Source organism: Natator depressus, chromosome 4, assembly GCF_965152275.1.
Source record: "Natator depressus isolate rNatDep1 chromosome 4, rNatDep2.hap1, whole genome shotgun sequence".
In the NCBI taxonomy this organism is placed as follows: Eukaryota; Metazoa; Chordata; order Testudines; family Cheloniidae; genus Natator; species Natator depressus.
In genome coordinates, this window is record NC_134237.1 from 98,621,664 (window position 1) to 98,644,710 (window position 23,047).

Genomic DNA, 23,047 nt, shown 5'->3' on the forward strand with positions numbered 1-23,047 from the left:
AATGGGGATTATACAATCTGGAAACTGACGCACCAAGATGTGGTAAAGTGTCCAAAGGCACCCACTATGGGTTCAATTCTGTAGCTGTTTCCACGTGAGGAAGTCTTGTTGACTGATATGGGAGTCTGTATGTGTGTGTGTGTGGGGGGGAGAACGGGGGAACAAACAAGAAATAACTAGCCATTCCTAGGAATGGCGTGACAGCTCAGCCAAGTAATGCTATAGACTAAGGCTGTCAATCAGTTAACTCACATGATTAACTCAAAATTAATCATGATTTTAAAAAAATTAATTGCAGTTTTAATCACACTGTTAAACAATAAATACTAATTGAAATATATATCTCCAAACTCTGGTGGCCCCTTCATTCCTTGTGGCCTTCCAAATCCACTCAGTTTAATCCTCTTCCACAACATTCCCCACAGGAGACCCTCCTTACTGCCTTCAATAGCCCCTCTGTTGCTCCTGCTTGGTGTGTTAAGGTCAACCTTGTGGCTGCTGAGGGTGGATAGCAGGCCTGCAGTCCTGGCACTAAATATCAATGTCTTTGGTTCTTTTGGCCCTATAGTATTTTTCAGCTTCAGACAGACAATATTTACCAGCACAGAGATAGTAAGAGCAGGATCCTTCTGGCATTTTTCTTCAGTTTTTGTATTAATCAACTTTGAATGTCTGGATGAAGCCAGTTCAAATCCATATTTTTTTTCATCCGGCAGAGAGCAATCAGTCCTTTGGCTGTTAAGTTGTCATTTGGAATAGTCCAGTTACAAACTAGAGATGGGTGAAGCTTGTGAAACCCATCTTACTTTTGGGTGTTTGCCGAAATGTTGAATGACAAGGAAACTTCTTTCCTGTAACTTAAATGTTTTCCTGCCCTCACCTCAAAGGTGGCTCGCTTTTTCAATGTAATACCTGTTTTCCTAGCTAAAGAAAAGCGTGTGCTATGTATTAGAGGTAACAGCTATTCTAGTCTTGCATATATGATAGATACCAAATGTCTGGTGCACAATAATGAGTTTTCTGCATGCCTGCATAGATTGGGAAATTATGCCCCTTCCTAAATATGAGGGAGTATTCAGCTGGTGAAAAGTCAGCTCTGCATCTACTGGTTCCAGCGCCTTGTCATAGGAAGAGTGACACTCTCATCTTTCCTTCAGAGATGGGGATGGGTGGAGATTCACTCCTCTACAGATGCTCATCTAAGGTATAAACTAGAGCAGCTTTTAGGCAGCTCTAATTCACACCAGCCCACAGAATCCAAGAGCCATAATCAGCTCCCAAATAGCCCACCCACCCCTGCACTTCCACTCTGCTGTGCTGAGCAGAGATGCCAGCTAGTGAACAGGAGCAGATCATGAGGGAGTTCTCCATGTGAAGGAGGAACAAATACATGACCCTTGGGGTCAATTTATTGCCTGTTTGCTTGCTTGCCATATACATGCTTAACTTAAGTTTATAGTGTGGGCTGTTTCAGGGGGCTGTGCACTGAGCATAGTGACCTACTAGGCAAGACTGAGAGCTTCCTAACAAAGCTCTACCCTGCCATTCTTTCATCCCTAATCCATTTAGGATCCCTTAATAAGAAGGTAGGGCTAATTCAGGGAGAAGAGGGGTACATATAAGTATCAGTGACATAGGGAAAGGTAGGAGAGAGGTCCCAGAAGCCAAATTTAGGCTGCCAGGTAAGAGATTACCAGGACCTCCATGGTAGCGTTCTCTGAAATGTTTCCAGTTACACAAACAGGGACAGTTAGGCAGAACTGCAGGGTCTCAATGCATAGATAAGATGAGGGTCTTCAGCAGAGGATTTAGCTTTATTAGGAGTTGGGGAACCTTTTGGGAAAGGAGGAAGTACAAGAAGGATGGACTCCACCTAAACCAGAATGGAACCATACTGCTGGCTTTTAAAATTAAAAAGGTCATAGAGGAATTTTTAAACTAAGGGCTGTGGGAAAGCTGGCAGGTGTGCAGGAGCACAGCACAGAGACATCCCTTGGAGGATTTATTAAAGGGGATATTTATTAAAGGGGATATAACCTAGTAAAAAGAGGATAGAAGTTGATAAAGTCCAGGTTCATGTGGAAAAGAAACAGTCAAACAAAAAATAGTCCCATTCAATTATATCACATGAAGGCAGACAATTACATGTTATAAGTGCTTGTACACATTTGCAAGAAGTTTAAATAGTAAGATGGGTAAACTTAAGTGCCTGGTATTAAATGAGGATATTGATATAATAGGCAGACTTGGTAGAATGATGACGACCAATGCAACATGGTAATACCAGGATACAAACTATATAGGAGTGGCAGAGTAGGTTGCATGGGGGGTGGCGGGAGAGGGGAATGGCACTATATGTGAAAAAGCTTAGAGTAAAATATAGTAATCTTAAATGAATCAAACAATACCATAGAATCTCATGCTTGAACAATGAGTATAGCAGTAGGAATAAGCTACCAACCTCTTGACCAGGATGGTGACAGCAATCGTGAAATGCTCAGGGAGGCTTCAGAAACAGAAAACTCAGTGGAGAATTTCTACTATCCATATAATGAGTGGAAACATTTGACCTCCAGATGGAATGCAGAGATAAAATTTCTAGACCTCATAATTGACTGCTTCTTGGAGCAGCTTGTCCTGCAACCCACAAAGGGAGAGGCAATTTTTGATTTAGTCCTAAGTTGTGAGCAGGATCTCACAAGAAATTAATATATCTGAACCACTTGGCATGATGCTAGCTGGCCAGATCATGCTTGAGTGTATTCAAGACAATTCACTTGTGTAGATCAAAGTAATGGTTAGATGTACAGTAACTCCCCACTTAACATCCTCTTGCTTAACATTGTTTCGATCTTACGTCCCTGCTCCATTACAGAACATGCTCTGTTTAAAGTTGTGCAATGCTCTGCTGTAACGTTGGTTGGCTGCCTGTTTTGTCCACAGCTGGCAGCCCCCCTATCAGCTCCCCTGCGGACCCCCACCAGCGCCTCCCACCCACCAGCAGACCCCATGGATCAGCACCTTCCCCCGCCTCCTGCCCGTGGCAATCAGCTGGTTTGCAGCATTCAGGAGGCAGGGGTGGAAGCCTGCGTCCCTCGTCCTTGCTCCTCCCCACTCCCTCCTGTCTCCTGAACACTGCAAGCAGGCTGATTGGCTGGGGAGGGAAGAGTGAGGATGTGTTGTGCGGAGTAAAGGGGGAGGAGGAGAAGAAGCAGGTTAAGGCTGACTTGCAAATCCTGAGTGGTGACAATCCTGACAGGGAACTTGAGAATGCAGCTCCAAAGTGATTAGGGGAGTTGGTCATCTAATGACTTGCTATAAAGAAATTTACCACAGGGGGGGAAAAAAGGGAAAGCAAAACAACAATCTCTAGATGTATGTTTGAGTTCAGCAAGAGGAGCAGCCGGACAATCCACTCTCTGACTCCACCACCTCAACCAAGCTTCGTACTCAGCAATGATTGTAGTCTTAAATTGTTTTGTTTAGAACAAATTGGAGGATTGGGCCAAAAGAAATCTGAGGTTCAACAAGGACAAGTGCAGAGTCCTGCACTTAGGACAGAAGAATCTCATGCACCGCTACAGACTAGGGACCGAATGGCTCGGCAGCAGTTCTGCAGAAAAGGACCTAGGGGTTACAGTGGACGAGAAGCTGGATATGAGTCAACAGTGTGCTCTTGTTGCCAAGAAGGCCAATGGCATCTTGGGATGTATAAGTAGGGGCATTGCCAGCAGATCGAGGGACATGATCATTCCCCTCTATTCGACATTGGTGAGGCCTCATCTGGATTATTGTGTCCAGTTTTGGGCCCCACACTACAAGAAGGATGTGGAAAAATTGGAAAGAGTCCAGCGGAGGGCAACAAAAATGATTAGGGGACTGGGACACATGACTTATGAGGAGAGGCTGAGGGAACTGGGATTGTTTAGTCTGCGGAAGAGAAGACTGAAGGGGGATTTGATAGCTGCTTTCAACTACCTGAAAGGGGGTTCCAAAGAGGATGGCTCTAGACTGTTCTCAGTGGTAGCAGATGACAGAACAAGGAGTAATGGTCTCAAGTTGCAGTGGGGGAGGTTTAGGTTGGATATTAGGAAAAACTTTTTCACTAGGAGGGTGGTGAAGCACTGGAATGCGTTTTTTCACTAGGGAGGTGGTAGAATCTCCTTCCTTAGATATTTTTAAGGTCAGGCTTGACAAAGCCCTGGCTGGGATGATTTAGTTGGGGATTGGTCCTGCTTTGAGCAGGGGGTTGGACTAGATGACCTCCTGAGGTCCCTTCCAACCCTGATATTCTATGAACTTATACCTGTATTAAATTGCTTGTTTAAAATGTATATAATGCCTTTTGTCTGGCAATCTTTTTTTCCCCCTGGAACCTCTCCGGTCCCCTGGGACTTTATCCCTGGACTGTTTGGATTCTAACAGGGCAGAAGAACTGAACGAGAAGACTCAGATCCCCAAAATTATTCTGGGTAGTCCTGAAGGACTTTTGGGAAACCAGATACTTTATTACATCACTGCCACCATTTGGAGTTACAAACTGATTTACCTGTTTATATTTTACCTGCTTCAACCGCTCTAACTCTCATTCTTTTTTTCTTAACTAATAAGCCTATAGTTAGCTTACTATATAATTGGCTACCAGTGTTGTCTTTGGTGTAAGATCTTGAATACCAATTTATTTGGGGTAAGTGACTGGTCCCTTGGGACTGGAAGAAACTTGGTGTGATGACTTTATGATAAAAAGGTTAAACTTTTTTTTTTAACGGTCAGTTTGTGGGTGACAAGACTGAAAAGTCTAAGGAGACTGCCTATCTCTCCATGGTAAGACTGGTATAGTGATCCAGGCATTCACATTTGTTACTGGCTTGGTGAAATCTAATAACAAACTATACCACCAGTTTGGGATTTCTGCCCTTATGTTCTGGCTGTCTGCCCTGAGACAGAATCCGAGCCACTCTAGACATTGCGACAGTTGGTAATAGTGATCACAGTGTAATTAAATTTAGAATCCTTGTAGTGTGGAAAATGCCAAAACCACATAACAGTAACTTCAAAAAGGGGAACTACACAAAAAGGAGGAGGCAAATGAAAAGGAGCAGTCACAAGAAATGCCTGCAAGCTGCATGGAAAGTTTTGAAAACGCCACCACAATAAAGGCTCGAATTATATGTAAACCCCAAATCATTTTAAAAAAAAGTAAGAGGACCAGAAATATGCCACTGTGGCTAAAAAAAAAAAAGAGTAAAAGAGGTGGTTAGAGACAAAAAGACAGTCTGTAAAAATTGGAAGTCAAATCCTACTGGGGAAAATAGAAAGGTACAAAACTCTGGTAAGTCAAATGTAAAAGCATAATTAGGCAGACCAAAAAAGAATTTGAAGAGCAACTAGCAAAAGACAAATGCGAACAGCAATTTAAAAAAAAAATTTAATACATCAGAAGCAGGAAGCCTGCCAACCAGTCAGTGAGGCCGCTGGATGATCCACATGCTAAAGAAGTACTCAAGGAAGAGGGCTATTGTGGAGAAACTAAATGAATTCTTTACATCAGTCTTCATTGTGGAGGAGATCCTCATACCTGAGCCATTCTTTTTAGGTGACAAATCTGAGCAACTGTCCCAGATTGAGGTGTCAGAGGAGGTTTTGGAACAAATTCATAAATTACACAGTAATAAGTCACCAGGACAAGATAGGATTTACCCAAGTGATCTGAAGGAATTCAAAGATAAAATTGCAGAATTATTAATTGTGGTATAATACTTATTGCTTAAATCGACCTCTGTTCTAGTTGACTGGCAGATAGCTATTATAATGCTTATATATTAATTTTAAAGGCCCCAAAGGTGATCCTGGCAATTACAGGCTGGTAAAGCTAACTTCAGAACTAAGCAAATTGGTTGAAACTATAGCAAAAAAACAGAATTATCAGACAAATAGATGAACTTTATATGTTGGGGAAATAGTCATCATGGCTTTTGTAAAGGGAAAGCAGGCTTCATCAATTTATTAGAATCCTTTTGGGGGTGGGGTCAACAAACCTATAGACAAGGGTGATCAAATATACTATGTCCCCTGCAACTTTCAGAACACCTGTGACAATGCCCCTCATAGAAGACTCTTAAACAAAGTAAGCAGTCATGGGATAAGAGGGATGGTCCTCTCATGGATCAGTTACCAGCTAAAGGATAGGGAACAAAGAGTAGGAATAAATGGCCAGTTTTCACTGTGGAGAGAAGTAAATAATGGGGTCCCCCAACAATGTGCACTGGGACAAGTGCTGTACAACATGCCATAAAAGACACAGAAAAAGCCATAAACAGTGAGGTGGCAAAGTTACTCAAGACAATTAAGTCTAAATCAGACTGTGAAGAGTTACAAAGGGATCTCCCAACTGGGCACCAAAATGGCAGATGAAATTCAATGATGTTAAATGCAAAGTAATGCTAACTGGAAAATGTACAAAAAGATGGTGTCTAAATTAGCTGTTAACATTCAAAGATCTTTGAGTCATCGTGGATAGTTCGCTGAAAACATCTGCTCAATGTGCAGCTGTACTCAAAAAAAGTTAACACTGTTGGGAATCATTAGGAAAGGGATAGGTAATAAGACCAAAAATATCATAAGGTCGCTACATAAATCTCTCATACTCGCACACCTTGAACACTGTGTACAATTCTGGTTGGTCCATCTCTAAAAAGATATTGGAAATGGAAAAGGTATAGGGGAAGGGCAAGAAAAATTATTAGATACAAGGAACAATTTTTCTTCTGAGGAGAGATTAAAAAGACTGTCTCATCAGTTTAGAAAAGAGATGATTAAGGGGGGGATACAATAGAGGTCTATAAAATCATGAATGGCATGGACAGTGGGAGCTCCGGCCAAACCCTTGCCGCCGCCCCTCCCTCAGCACTGCCTTGGGCTGCCAGCTGGAGCAGAACCTGAACCTCTGCCAGCTTCAGGGTAGAGGGGGAGGGAGAGCAGGGCCTTCTAGCAGAACATGGGTGTGGCCACAGCCTTGGTCAGGGGAGACTTGCCCTGGTCTTTGATACCCATGATGAACAGTGTGGAGAAAGTGTGTGAGAAAGTGTTTACTCCTTCATGTAACACAAGTAGCAAGGGTCACCCAATTTAATAGGCAGTAGGCTTAAACCTAATATAAGGAAGTACTTCATACAATGAATAGTCTCCCTGTGGAACTTGTTGCCAGAGATGTTGAGAAGGCCAGAAGTATACGGAGTTCAAAAAAGAATTAGATAAGTTCATGGAAGAAAGGTCCATCAATGAGGATTAGTCAAAATGGTCAGGGATGTAACCTCATACTCTGGATATTGCCAAACCTCTGACTGCCAGAAGCTGGGGCTGGATGATAGGGGATGGATCACTTGATAAATTGCCCTGTTCTATTCATCCCCTATGAAGTATCTGTCACAGGCCACTGTTGGAAAAGAGGATACTGTGCTAGGTGGACCATTTGTCTGACCCAGTATGGCTAGCTTATGTTCTGGGATTCACTTAGCCATTGTTCTGCATACACTTGAATTTGCTGGTTCTTAAGTCACATTGCATAGCTTAATTTTCACCCAGGCCTTTTCTGGGAAAGATGGCTGATTAGGGGATGGAAGAATCTTACCTTGGGAGGCTTTTATGTTTTGGACATTGGTCCCAATTTGTTTAAATTGTATTACAGTGCCCAGGGCTTTCAATATAAATATTGTTCAATGCCAGAGCATTCTTAAATAAAGTGAGGTGTGTATATAAAGTTCTCCTTAGAGAACAGTCTATTTAAGTGATCTATGGAAAATGGGTGAAAGAATTAAAAATTGCACTTGAAAAAATAGTTTTAGAATTGCTGCTTGCAAAGTGGACTTTTAAGCTAAAAATAAGGTGCTTTGTAGGCATAATTCACTGATAGCCAGTCCATTTGATATTGCACCTTAATTTTATCCATAATCAGAATGAATGAACTTCTGACTCTCTCTTAAATGAGGGACCAATTCTGTCCTGCTTAAATTACCTGAAAAGAAAGCATCCTTAATGAAACATGTATTATATTTCCATGTACCAACAGAAAAACTAACATTTGCTTTAGTGCTCCCTGTAGGCATAAAGGCTATGATGATAAAGGGAAAAATAATGTATTATGCAAAGCTTTTAGCAAAATGAGCCCCTTCAGCAGATATTGATTTAATGAAATGCACTTATGCACGTAGATTCTTTGAAAAGGAGTTGTCTTCAGAACAAGGAAATATAAAAAGGCCAGATATAAAGAGGAGGTGTAGAACGAGAGGCTCATTGGTTTATTGGTCAATAGAATTAAATAATATAAATCAACAGACTAGAAAGGGCTTGGTGTCAATTGCTGCTCAGTTTAGTGTTAGAGGGTTATTTTTGTATTCATGATCCGATTCCTTAGTCTGGGAATTGGATGCAGTATCTACAATGGGCCATATGCTCTTGTATCTAATGCGCAAAGGAGCAAAACTATTTTTTGCAACTAACTGAAAAAGGTAGCAGGCAATCTACAAGAAAGTAATTCTTTTGTGGCACAATCCATTTAGCATTTGCAATCTGGAACAACAATAGCTCACAATATCCAGTTACTGCCAGAAGTAAAATGGATGAGGGTGTGGCGAGGTCTAAGGTGGGAGGAGTCACCCACCAAGACCTGCTCTTCCAAGTAGACATAAACCCTGTGTCTCCCAACTAGCTGAAAATGAACTTGATTAAAACCCTCCAATTTAATGTTATTTCAAGCAGTAATCACAAGTGATGTGCGTAGAGAAGCAACTGACAGAACTACAACATCCCCTTTAAAACATCTCGCAACCTGCCTGAGTAAAAGAGGCATGTACCATTGGTTATATCTGTTGACATTTGCCAAAAATGGTATTGCCAATGGAGAAGTGAGGAAAACCATATAACTGCTCTGTATTGCCTTGTGTTCTAATCGTAACAGGGCTCTTTTTGATGTAAATTTTTGGCCTCAACGTCTCTCTTTGGGGATGATCAGATTTAGAGGTATAATTCAATATAGTATTAGGGTTTGAAATGGATCTTGGATTTCGTCCCCACATGGTGGATTAAGGAAAACTACAAAACTCTCTAGAAAAGCCTAGAATGTCATGGTAAATGTTTTATTACATGGCAGCTGAGATTCTTTTGCTAACGAATACATATTTGCAAACAGACCAATCTGAGATTTGGACTTTTTCTAATGATATTTTTTTAATTTTGCTTTACACAAGGGATAAGAAATTTACTGGTATTCTACTGAGTTATAAGTTGAACACAACTTTGTTAGGGCAGTTTTTTTTAAAATGGTGGCTCTCCTCATTAAAGGCCAGAAGCTCAGCAGGTGTAAATTGATTTACACCAACTCATCTGACTCTGACAATGTGCAAAATTGGATATGTCCTTCTGCAGCGTTGACTGAAAACCTAAAGACAGAAGAGCTGTGTGTTCGAAAATGGTGAAGTCAAAAAGACATCAATGTTAGAATGAGGAAAAACAAATCTTGTCAAATGTTATGTGTAATTTAAACCTACAGCACAGAAGATTCAGATTGCATCATAAAATTTCCAGTGTACAGAAGCAGGCTTCTGGGTGACTTAATGCCATTCTTCAGAGGGACAGGAGTTAAAAAAAAATATGGGCCAAAATATGGAAAATGGAAAAAATGACATAAAACCAACCATTTTGACAAACTAGAGAATTTGTTTGAAATCAACCAGATGAAATTCAATGAAGACCAGTGCAAAGCACTACATTTAGGAAGGAAAAATCAAATGCACAGGTATAAAATGGGGGACTAACTGGCTAAGCAGTAGTACTGCGGAGAAAGATCAGGGGGTTATAGTGGACCACAAATTGAGCAACAATGTGGTGCAGTTGCAAAAGAAGGCTAATACCATTCTTGGGTGTATACAACACTCCTGTGTATGTAAGATTGTGATGGGGTATACAAACCCCACACTGGAGAATAAGGAGATGCTCAGGGCTTAGCCAGCCCCACCCCATCTCACCTGCAAGAGATGCACAGGCTGGAGGAAGAGTTAAAAGGGAGCAGACCAGCTCACTTGGAGGCAGGGAAGAGAAAGGACCTTTACCTTGCAGCTCTTGAATAAAGGACTGAGGGAAGGCAGGTTCTCTCCCACCTATAGCTGCCTGAAGGTCCCTCCCTGAGGGAAGGGAGGACTGGCTTCTGATACAGCCTGAGAGGGCAGCATTTCCTTCTCTCCCCTACTAACCCAGCTTATGTGTGGTGCTTCCCTGATTTGTTTATGGACTACCCCTAAAGTGGAGAGGCTTGGAACTAACCTGGCCAGAGGGCCAAGGCAGGAGAGGAGGCAGCTGCTGCTTCAAGAGGGAGAGAATTACCACCCATTGTGCAGTCACAAACAGGTGCCATGTGGTGAGCTGACCCCTTCACGCTTTCCTGTACTGACTGAACTGTGGACAATTGTAGGGTGGTAGGAAGTGGCCCAGAGGACAGGCACTTCTGCATGTCAGACCCTCTTGTTCCCCTCAAGGGTCTTGGGCCAGAGCCTGGTGCACTGGGAAGACCGGGCTCCTCTACTAAAAGCCCCTCTGCAGGTTGCAGGGCCTAAGTCCTAGCAGCTAGTCAATGTTCCCCATGAGCAAAGAGCGTCACAAAGACGGAGGAGGTAATTGTCCCGCTGCACTCAGCACTGGTGAGGCCTCAGATGAAATACTGTACCAAATTCTGCGTGCCACACTGCAGGAAAAAAGTGGGCAAATTGGGGAGTTCAGAGGAGAGCAACAAAAATGATAAGGTCTAGAAAATGTGTTCTATGACAAAAAGTTGAAAAATACTGAGCATGTTTAGCCTTGAGAAAAGAAGACGGAGGGGGTACCTGGTAATTATTTCCAAATACGATAAGGGGTGTTACAAAGAGGATGGTGATCAATTGTTCATGTCTCCTGAAGGTAGGACAATAAGTAATGGACTTAATCTGCATCAAGGGAAATTTAGATTAGCTATTAGGAAAACTTTTTAACTATAAAGGTAGTTAAGCTCTGGAATAGTGGTCTAAGGGAGGCTGTTGAATCCCCATCATTGGAGGATTGTAAGAACAGGTTGGACAAATGCCTGTCAGGGATGGTCTAAGTTTACTTGATCCTTTTTCAGTGTAGGAGGCTGGACTTAATGACTTCTTGAGGTCACTTTTATGATTAGGAGTCATAGAAGCTGCTCTTTGAGACCAAAAAGGAAAATCATTTTGCAAAGCATGGGCAAAAGACCTATTATAAACAGTTGAGGAGACCAAAGGGGATGGACGTGTGTCCTAATAAAACAAGAAGCAAAGCACGAGTTAGTGCTATTGGAAACACAGAGTGACCAATCCATTCCTGCAGTAATATGCTTTATTTAGTTTTACTTGTTTATATTAGCATTAGTGATGTCTTCAGTGGGTCCTCAGGAAGGGACAGTTCCTGCCCTGAGACACTGACAATCTAACGAAGGGTATTTGCATTACTGCTATTGTGGCAGATATTCATGGGGTGATCTCCTGGCCCTACTGAAGTCGATGGCACAACTCCCATTACCTTCAATGGGGCCAAGATTTCACTCATGGTGTCTATTAACAGATATTGCTTTTAGCATGTAGCACATTAAGCTGATGAAAACCTTAGGGAAAATTCACTTGAAAGCAATGGCAGTATGAAAAATATTGTGCGCTTATTAGGGAGTAAGACTGGTTGTCTTAAAGATATTCTACACTGGAAATTTAGTGGTTCAAGTGCCACACAGATAACTATACCAGGTTACCCAGAACATTGGCATGTTTTGCCAGCATGCATTGGAGAATATCTAGTACCATCAGTCAAAGTAAGTTTCTTTCTTCTGATCTTATCACCACTGGCAAAGCTCAGTATTTTTAGTCAGTGAATATCTGGCTGTTTCTGCTGTCTGTGTCAGGATAAATAAAAAATCAGACATGCATTTACTGGATATAAAAGTCTTTATCCTGGAGTGCTTTGCAGCTGCAAGGCTCACTCCACAAGTTTGGGCATGTATTTAATTAGAACATCATGTGTCAACTCTGCCTGCCTGGGCTTATTGAAGGTTGGAATCTGCAAGAACTAAAAAGCAAGGGAGAGACTTGAGGCACATGGGCAATAGCTGTTATGAAAGACCTCTTATCTTAATTTTAAAACTGGGGATCTATGCTAAGCAGCACAATAAGTGTGTGTGTGACTTTAAGAAGCACTTTTAATTTGGAACTTCAAAAAGGAAATATACAGTGTTCCAAACCCACACATTTTCCCCCTTTATCTTGAAAGTATGCTCTGACAGATGCAATGACATTTAATTATTTACCATAGCAGGAAGGATAAAGGACCACAGAAGGCTTGCTTGAATAAAGCAAATGGAGAAAGGCTGGGTGCTCCTAAACCATTACAAATGTTAAATAGCATAAGTGTTTCTCCTAATGATGAAGGGTCAGAAACCAGTTTCAAGATGGTTCAGATGTTTAATATGACCAAACATCAAAATTTTCTAACTATATAGACTTTTTGGTTTCTTTCTCTCCACTTCTTCGCACACACAATAAAAACAGTAGAATTTCAGAGCCGGTTCAACTTTACAGAATTACTTCTAGCTTCTGCCATTAAACTGCTTCCACAATCCCCTTCAGGAATCCAGCCACAAGTGTCTACTACTCAATACAATCTATTTTATTTTACAGAGCCAGGAAGCTGATATTTTTATCTGCTAGCATCCTTAGTTCTGACAAGGAGGAAAAACTCAAGTGTGAGGAAAATCTCGCCTTTTCTTCACATCTTGTTAGTAGATGAAAGTTCTTTGCAATGGTAAACTTGAATTTGAAAGACTTGAACTTCATGTACCTTTCAAATAGAGAGGCTCTCCATGCTATTTGCAGTTTGGTTTAGATTTTTGTATCTTTGCCAACTCCTGAATCTTTAATTATATTTAAGCCCAAAGGTAGCAAAAGGTTTGGTACCTGTTGAAAAGATAAGCACTTCTTGGGAAATTAAATTTCCCGTAACTTGTATTTTACAGTGGGTCACTAAGGATAGAAAAATGACATTTTCCTGTTCACCATGACAAGCAGTTTAGTCATTATCCATATTAATTTGATAACACCACATGAGCTAGTTATTGTTTTAAGGGACTTTTCAGCAAAGAAATAAAAGGAAAACCTTTTTCTGTACCAACATACTATAGTGGGGTGGTAGCAACACTATGGGTAAGTTGCAGTGTTGTAGCCATGTTGGTCACTGACACAGAGAGAAAAGGTAGGTGAGGTTATACCTTTTATTGCATCAACCTCTGTTGGTGAGAGACTAACTTACTGTTTAACAGCTGATTTTTCCCAAAGTGCTCTAAAATCCACATACTCAGTTGGATTGTCTTGAAAGTTGCTGTGCTACATGGGGGTCAGTGATGGGGCTAATGATACAATTTTTAAATTGTACCAAACAAGAGGTTCATTAGATACATCACCCCCATAAATCATGTGACATCAGAATTTTACAGTTATTTTTGTGCACACCTGGGACTCTAATCCCCCCCAGAACTGGCATCCCTCACTCAGGATTGAACTAGGCTATTATTTGGCACCCACTACCATTTTTGGATAAGCAATATTTAAAACTTTATTCAGGGTAAAAATTGGGCCTACAGTGTGGCTCAAGCCAAGCTGATGAAACAGTCATTTATGTGTGCCTCAAACCAGAAAAATCACCCTGTGGGCTTTGAGGAATTGTGGATATCTCTAATTACTCACCTTGTCTCTTGTTCATGTGTGTAGTCTTCAAAAATGGACACTTGAGGATCGAAAGAACCTGGAATATTAACTGCAAACTGTCCTACACCCAGAATATGTCTAGAATAAAATCCCTGAAAAATCAAAATTGGCTTTTATTCAGAGTTGAAAACTTAATTTTGTATAGTTCAATATGGACTCCATGTTCAAGGAGTTGACGTGACAGTAATGTTTGCTGATTATATCCTAATGCGCTGGGAACTATAACTCTTGTGTTGCATGTTGTGTATACTTATGTTTGAAGTGAGGGACAAACACCAACTTTTATAGTGTATTCAGGGATTCAGTGGTTCTGGATAGTAGATCAAAACTTCTTGTTCTGTGTAAGGTTTGTAGACCCAACTTTTCCCCCCTTCTCATCACCTCTCCAGAAATGGTTCTGACACTTTGATTTTCCAGTGCTTGACATCAATCTTGGATATTGGAAGGAAATCAAATTCACAAGCAAATGTTCTGAATAAACTAGAGCTGAAAGAAAAATGACCTAAGCTGTCTTTGACCAAATGGTCATATCACACACTGCATGCTGAAGAATGAATATTACAAGGAATTAATGTAGCAAACAGTACTCCTGCTCTGTAGTGTTTGTTGTTCTGTATCTAAAACTGAGTCCAAAAGTATCATGTTAATAGATTGTGGCATAGGCCATGTGTGCCCAATGAGCCAAAATCATACTGCCAGGGTTGTGTATACTGCTTCCAGCAGTGTAAAAAACCCCTGAGATTAGAGACATGCAGGTAAACAGATGGCATGAGAGATTTATAATAGATTAGAGAATGGGAACTCAGACAGGTCGGACTGTGCTTGTGAACTGTCAATTATTGTGGATTGCATCACATCACCAGTCCAAGTGAGCGTTTTCAGTTTCCCCAGCGTATTAGTGACTTTATCAAATACAGTGATATGCTGCTTGCTCTTTAGTTAAGATGCAAATGATTCCAAAACACTGAGTAATCCACTGACAGAGTTCAGTAAATGACCTTTCCTTGAAAGGATAATATTTACAATCATATTCATAAACAAGACAAACACCTTCTGTTCTTGAAGACCAGTGTGCAGTGTAGGTCTGTTGCCTGACAGTCTGTAGGCAGAAGCAGATTCTGGAGCAGCCTGGGGGTGAATCCTGAGCCCAGGATGATTATACAGGCCATTTTCCAAATAGATTTGAAGTTCTGTACATTGGAAGTGCTGTGGGTTAACAGGCCCTAAGCATGCTCAGCCTTCCAAATGAGCAGAGTTCTCATGACAACTTTGTAAACAACATTATTCTCATGTCACACCTTCTGTAAGAGTATCTCACAATAGTGAGATAAAATGGACGAGGCTGTGGCCAGATCTAAGATGGAAGGAGTCACCTACCAAGACCCTGGTCTCCCAAATAGACTTATACCATATACCTCCTAACTATTTACATCAATATTCAATCAATCAGAATTAAGCATCTAAATACCTTTTGAGGCTCTGCGTCATAGCACCCTTACAAGTAATGTACGTAGATATCCCCATTTTACAGATGAGACATAGATAAGGATACTGTATAATTTTGTCACAGAAGAGCAGCCATGCAGAAGAGACACACAACTACCACAGATGCACAGGCAGTCCTGGCATTTTCACATGCAAATATCTATCTGATTTGCATGTGCAGTCATGTGGGATTGTAAATAACCCCAGGGTTTTGAAAATTAGGAACACTTAGATTTAGTCTTGCCAAATGATCTATAGAGAGAGCCTTGTTTATATCACAGGCTTGGAATAATACTCCAATCTCCTGCCTCCAAATGAGGAGGCTCTCTAAAGTTATGGATTAAACTGCATCCATTAGTACCCCTCAATCCGGGAGAGGATTCCTCATCCTCTTCCTAGTGCACATATCCCTAGTACCCAGCCCAGGTGCAGGAGTGGATGTTCGGGCCTGGAGTGGATTTGGGACATGTTGCTCATATGACTCTTGGTCTAGAATCAGAAGACATTTTGCTTTTGCTATGTTTGTACATTTTCTTGGAAGTGCATAGAAATAACCAAGTTTGTCTATTTGCCAAATGGTGAATGAAGAATACAAATGAGAGAACTTGTATATTAGTGTGATAATCCATTCTGTAATAGGCAATTATAATGCAGACACCCCTTTGTGGAGCTTCTGAGACTACAAAGTTTGACTTGGAAATTTTAACTGACAAACTGCAGAGAAAATATGTATCCCTTGAAAGCAATACACAAACAAGTCCACAAACCTGGAGTGAGCTGCTTATCATTTCTTAGGTCTTCCTCATTTCATAACATAAAGCAGAAAGAGGTATATTGAAGAGGTATTATGTCATATAATAAACATGCTACTGAAAACCTGCATCTAGCATTGCAAAAACAAAGTTAATAGTGGATGTACTTTGAAGTATTCTACTTAAATGCACCAGTTCATTGGTAAACTGCTGTCGTATTCATGATGGAAATTTCTTTAGAACCGCTTATTTTGAAATTGTTCAGAGGCTGTGTCTCAGGGGATGGAAACAGTACAAGTGCCATATCTCCAGCATGGGGCAAAAACTTTAGAATATTAAATATATATTTTTCTCCAAGGGCTCTCTAAGCTGTGAACAGCTGGGGCCCATATTGCAAACATCAGTCCTATGGTAAAAGGTTGGAAATCACATCATTAAAAAATTATAAGCAGTAGGTTATAAATTTTTATTGCTTGCTGCTGTTAATTAACCTTTAAAGGCTGCTCACGTAGGGAAAGCCTAGGGGTTGGCTTCTATGGGAGCACGTTTAGTATGTCTGAGTTCCATAATGAGCACTCGAGGATTCCTTTCTCTCCCAGTGTGAACGTGACATTTCAGTTCTCAAAGATGTGTGCTTGGTGCCAATACTTTACAGAGCTTTAAGTATGGTTAGCAGAATCTGGATGCAATAAAAGGCAGTAATTTGTCTCAGTCCTAACTCATTGCTCTGAGTTGTCCTGAAAACCGTTCTTCATATGAGAGTGCCCACTGACTTACTCACATGAGTAAGATTTACTCACATGAATAACATCCAGGTTTTTTTTCAAAGGTGTTCCTTTGAGCCCCTTCTTGAAATTTTGCCACGCAGTTGAAAGGAAGGCTGCAGTGATTTGTCTGACTTGGGCCCAGATTTTAAAAGTTATTTTAAGCATTGCTGCATTGGGTGTCACACTTAACTGATTTAGGAGCCTAAATCTCATTTTCAGTAGGGATTTAGGCACTTAGTCTAAATCCCATCACTAAGTGCCTGAATCCCTTTTAAAAATAAGAATTGGACTTCTAAATCAGTTAGGTGTTGCATAGCAATGCCTGAATTGTTTTAAAAATCTGGGCCTAAGTTTATACCACTCTGGACATGACTTCTTGGCCTGATTTTATAACACTTTTGATCAGCCTTTCCCTCCCCCCCCCCCCATCGGAATGCACTTGGAGGCAGGCATTTAAAACATTATTAGCAATAGATACTCCTTTCCTTCCTTAGAAGGCGTTCCGCTCAAGCCACTTCAGAACACACAGGCTGATCATTGGCCTGTACTAACAATATAGGCAGTGTGGTCCTTTTCCTGCAAATGCTTATGCACATGCTCAACTTTAGTCATGTGAATATTTCCATTTAAGTCAGTGTACTACAAGCTTGCTTAAAGGTTTAGAAAACCTGACCTGTGAGGAAAGGTTTAAAAAAAAACTGGGCAAGTTGAGTCTTGAGAAAAGAAGACTGAAGGGGGACGTGATAACAGTCTTCAAACACCTTAAGGTCTGTTATAAAGAGGATGGTGATCAATTATTCTCCATGTCTACAGAAGGCAGGACAAGCAGTAATGGGCTTAGTCTGCAGCAAGGGAGATTTAGGTAATATGTTGGGAAAAGCTTTACTACTTACTTAAGGGTAGTAAACTTTTGGAATAAGCTTCCAAGGAAAGCTGTCCAACTTTTTTTTAAAAAACCTCCGTTAGTGGCTGGTGGGCGGGGGGAGGGGGTCCACAAATACCCTGTAAAAACCTTTTCAAACCAGAGAAGTATCTGCTGCTTGGATACAATTATTCACAATCAGGGAGTATAGTTAGCCAATAAATCTTCATCAAGACTATCCCCACTCTCATCAACTAACAAATCATTTTTACCAGTCGATGCTAACAAAAATAGCTTTTGTGTCCTTGCCCCTCCTCATCCCCCCCATGATTAATGAGGGAAGATTGATTGATTGATTAAGGACAAGATTCTGCCCTTTGGAGTTGTGGCATTTTCTTCTACGCTTGGAAATATAAGAGTGTTCTCCCCCTCCCCCCGCCCTGTACTTAATATTTCCTTTAATTTACTAGAAATTTAACACAATTTGTTTCCAATACTGGAGTAATAGTCTTTGTACCTTTACATGAAAAAAAGCCAGAGGTCCAGTTAAAAGTAGTTAAGTCAATGGCAGAACATCCTTTGACTTCAGAGGGGCCAGGATTTTATCCTGCATTCTCCTGGAGTCTGTAAATCAGGAAACTTTTCTCCAAAATTCCTTTGTTTCTCTTTGTTCTAAACCAGCTACATCAGAGAAAATGAAGCTTAGTTAGGATTAAAAACAAACAACTACAACCTGTATCAGGATTGTAATATCTGAATAATAGCAGTTATGGTCTTTACATTCTAAGTAGACTTTTGATGCATCTACCCACTTAACTGTTTGAGAACACCTTCTGCCTTTGCCAGCTTTTGAGGTGGCAGCAGCAAGCGGTGAATTCAAAGAAGACTGAGGTTAAGAGAAACTCCTCCTCATTTAGTCTGCCCTCTTTAGTGTTGAAGAAGCATCCCTAGTTAAGAATTTATCAGCTGCACCACTTTCTTTGCTGCATCATGTTCAGGACATCACTGAACAAAGAGGGAGGTACAAAGGGATCCCTTAAAGGACAGTTTACAAATCATCCTAATGGGCGTATTCACATGGTGGTCTTTGCAGTGAAATGTACCCCTTCCTCCCCACCCCCTTGAGGAGCATTTTGCCTTCATAAAAAGGTAAACAACACAGAAGGCAGCATGGGGCCTTTAACCCCCCAGTTGCTCTGTAAATGTCACCTCCAGCATCACAAGGGCTGGGCTGATGATAGAGCTATCAGTCTTGGCAGCAGCCCAGATGAAATAATTATTGAATTAAATTAAGTTCCTCCATTACAAGAATTGCTTCCTTGCACTATAATGCTCCTATAATAGTAGCCACACTTATTTTAGGCTGTAAAAAAAAATCCATATGATAATCAATCCCCATCAAATTTTACTAAGAGGCTAGAAAGGAACAAAGGAGGAACAAAGAAACCACTTTAACACAGGTCATTTAGTGTACTGAGTTTCCACGGAAACTGGATTCTCCATCTTTCTGCAATTGGCTGTATATGTCCAGTCCAAAAGACAAGTACATTAAATGCAGCTTTGAATTGCTTAGTCCAAGGACTCCTGTGTGTGTCATTTCAAGAACAGCTGTTTTGTGTAAAATCTCTGTAGATGATTGACCTGTGCTGGGGCTTATTTGGTACATAGGACCTTGCACAAGGATCATTGCATAGAAGTAAATCCCCTCCTGTGGGAAACAGTTTTCTCCATTTTACAGATGGGGACCTGAGTAACAAAGGTAAGGTGACTTGCCTAATGTCACAGGAAGTCTGTGGAGCAGCAGGGACCTGAATCCAGGTCTTGGAAGTCCCAGTCTTGCACCCGACCCACTAGATTATTCTTCATTCCATTGGGGGTGAGAGCCCATGATTTGAAAGGGGGATATCTTCTCCCCATAGCAAATACAACAGATGGAACATTTATTTGACACATTCCTTTTGGGCAGTTCTTGAGTGCAAATGCCAGAAAGTTAATACATGAACCCAGGAACAAAGATCTGTTTTTCTTCAGAAGCACCTAAAGATGTGTACGGTATTGAAGCATATCATCAGCTCTAACCTTTCTGATGTTGTTTTTATCAGTCACCATTCTACAAATGACAGGCGGCCAATAAAACACTCATTAGAGTCTTCCATCTGCCTGTCTGTGCATCCATCCATGACTTGCAGAGTGCGCAATTTCTGTTTGTTAGAGTATTTAAATGTCAGAAGCTATTTTACTCTGAACTGATTTCAGCACTATTCTAGTAGAGTTATGATATTGCTTTGAGTATATTGTTCCTTTTTTACTTGAGTGGTTAGCCAAAATTTCATAGAATCAGAAGGGACTGCAAGGGTCATCTAGTGCAACTCCCTCAAATTTAGGATTTAGTGGGTTGTTCCGATTAGGAGAAGAAATTGGTGATGGAGTTAGGTATTTCTCTGAATTAATCCTGTTAATTTACAAAGAGTACACAGTTATTTTCCCCTGAAAACTGCAGGAATTGGAGAAGGATAGTTTCTTTGCTCACAGTTGCAAGCTACTGTCTAGCCAGCATTTAGCCCAAAAGGTCTCTATCTAGGTTTTTCTCAAAATGTTTGGGATAGCAGAAGAAGCCACTTGTCACCTCCTGAAGACAGAAGAGGAGATCAGCAAACAGGCTAGTGATTTCTCAAAAAATAATTTTAAGAGAAGTAGACAAAGTCTGGATCCTGTTAGGGGGTGTGAGAATGGGAACTGATGTTTTTGTCCTCTTCTCCATCCCTCTTTCCCATAGGGACTAAATAAAAAGAAATGGATTCTCCATAGGGGCTTGCTAGATCTTTGTTTCTCCTTCAGTTCAAAGGTACCACTTGTCTCCCTTGCCCCATACAGAATGAAAGGAAGAGGGGAAACCATTCAACTCATCCCAAAGTGAGAGGGAGAAGAGTAAGGAGGTCTCTCATTTCCTCTACCCTCCACAGTGGGAGAGTGGTGATCCCCCTTTCCATCTACAGTGGCCCTCCTCCCCCATGTATATGTACTCTTGCTTCATAATATTGTTGCTGTCTTTGTGCCTGCCTCCTCTACCTAGCATTTTACAATTTTGGTGGTAGTTTGTATATTTTTATAAATGTATTTCCTTTGTTTGTGTAGCGCAGTTCCCATGCAAATTGCTCTGTGAAAAAGCTCATGGATTTAAATGACAGGAAAACATTGTTTGCAAAACTTTTGAACCTTTTTTTAAAGTTGGTACGTACTGACAAATATAAAAAGAGGTGCATGTGTATTATACAAACCTTTATCTCTTCAACTGGAAAGTAAAATCGTATTTAGAAAAATCTTAATTAGCTTTAAGATGCATTTCCATCATGTAAGTGGCTTACAGACTAATTAAAAGAGACAGGCCTTCTGCAGTCTGGCAGTATCCCAAAAAGGCAAGGCAGACAAAAAATTGCAATGTTGCATATATACAGTGTTAAGTTCCAAAACAATGGTTCACCCTAGTCCATAAAGTGATATGGAAAACCCTGCCCTTCCTTGTGGACCAGACCCTTAGCTTGTGTCAATTGGCCTACCTCCCTAGAAGTCAGTGGAGCTAAGCTGATTTACACTAGTTGAAGATCTGGCCCATTGTTCTTGATATAGCCAATAACCACTGTGTGAGCAGGTGGCATTCACACTGCATTCCAAAACAGTCAAGACACGCTGTGTAGGCTTTTTTTAAAAAAACAAGCACATAAACTACCTCACCCCCTTCTTAGGAGTTGGCTTTGTTTAATGTGTTAACACAACCCTAAGTGCAACTCAAATATTTTCCCCTAGGCCTGGCTGTTTCTAGGGTTCTTTTCTTAGGACTGTTCATCCCGAGACATTAGATTCTCTCTCCAGAGGAAGGCCACTCCTGCATCCCTTTCATCTAGGTGAGTTAAGCTGAACTTGTTATAGTGCTCCATTAACATCTCCTTGTAAGGCTCCAATGCCTGCCAATGGGATGAGGCAACCGGAGAACCAAGCCAACCTCTTGTGCTTTGGTCCATTGTATATCAAGCCTAGTTTTAGAATATAGAATACATTCCATTCTTCACTCACTCACACCAGAGCAAGTCAGAAATGACTCAGTTGAAGTCAATAGAATTACAGTACAATGGCACAAAGTTCGTGTAAGTGAGAGGAGAATCAAGTCCATATTCATCAATACCAACTCTTTGACTCATTTCTTGGAATGATGCACCAATTATACAGGGCCAGTCATCTCTACACTAAACACATTCCACTCAGAAGAAGATGGCACTGATTTGATCAACTTAATAGCAGAAAGGTTCTGATATTAAATCTGAAAGAACTGGAAAATGATCAACCTCTAACTGCCCTGATGATAATGGTTATAAAAGGGGTTCAGATGTTGAAGAGCCTTGATTGGTTAACAACAGTTCCAAGTAGTGACATTAATATAATTACCTGCTTTTCATTCATAACGGTTTGTTAATCACATCAGATTAAGTATCCACAAAAAGGTAGAAAGGGAAGCAGAGAGAATTATATATTTGTGCTAAATTTCTGTGATACAGAATTTTTAACACTAGTCATGTTAAGGGACTTGTAGCACCTGAATAGGATGACCAGATAGCAAGTGTGAAAAATCAGGAAAAGGGGTGGGGAGTAATATCAGGACATCTGGTCACTCTATACCTGAACCTAGTAGGAGTCCTTTCTCAGAATGTCTGGTTCTATCCATTGAAAGATTCTGTGGGGCCCAGAAGGAAACTTGGGGGATTTAAATCCCCTCACAAGTCTGAATTCTTAAAAATATATTTGGGGCTCTGTACCTTTTGGGTAGTGGTGGTACAGTATCACCCCATGCTCCGTGGAGCCCAGTTCTTGTACCACCATTGCACACTTGAAGAATCTGCAGCTGTTACCTTCTGTGCCTGGCCAACTCTGCTGGCCACTGCAGAAAAAGGGGAAGGGAGGATCGTAGCCCACTCAGGAGAAGAAACTACCACCAATGATAACACGAGTCTCATGTATTCTTTGTGCTCAGTCCCTGTGTGGGACATAAGGCACAATATTCCCAGCCCCATCTCCTCCTGACCTGTTCACACAGAACTTGCCCTTCCACATTTTCTACATTTCCAACTTTAAAAAAATTATCACTTTTATGTGAATAGTAGCTCACAGTGCTACTGCTCACCCCTGTCTGCTTATTCCTGTCTACTCCTTTCCTCCCACAAACGGAAAGAAGAGAGGCAAATGTCCCTAATGGAGGCAGGATCTAGTAAGAATTTTATTGGGAAATCTCCCACTGTCCTATAACATTCAATTGAAAAGGCTGGATTCTAGGGGTATCTCTACACTGCAATTAAACACCTGCAGCTGTCCTGTATCGGTTGGCTCAGGCTGCAT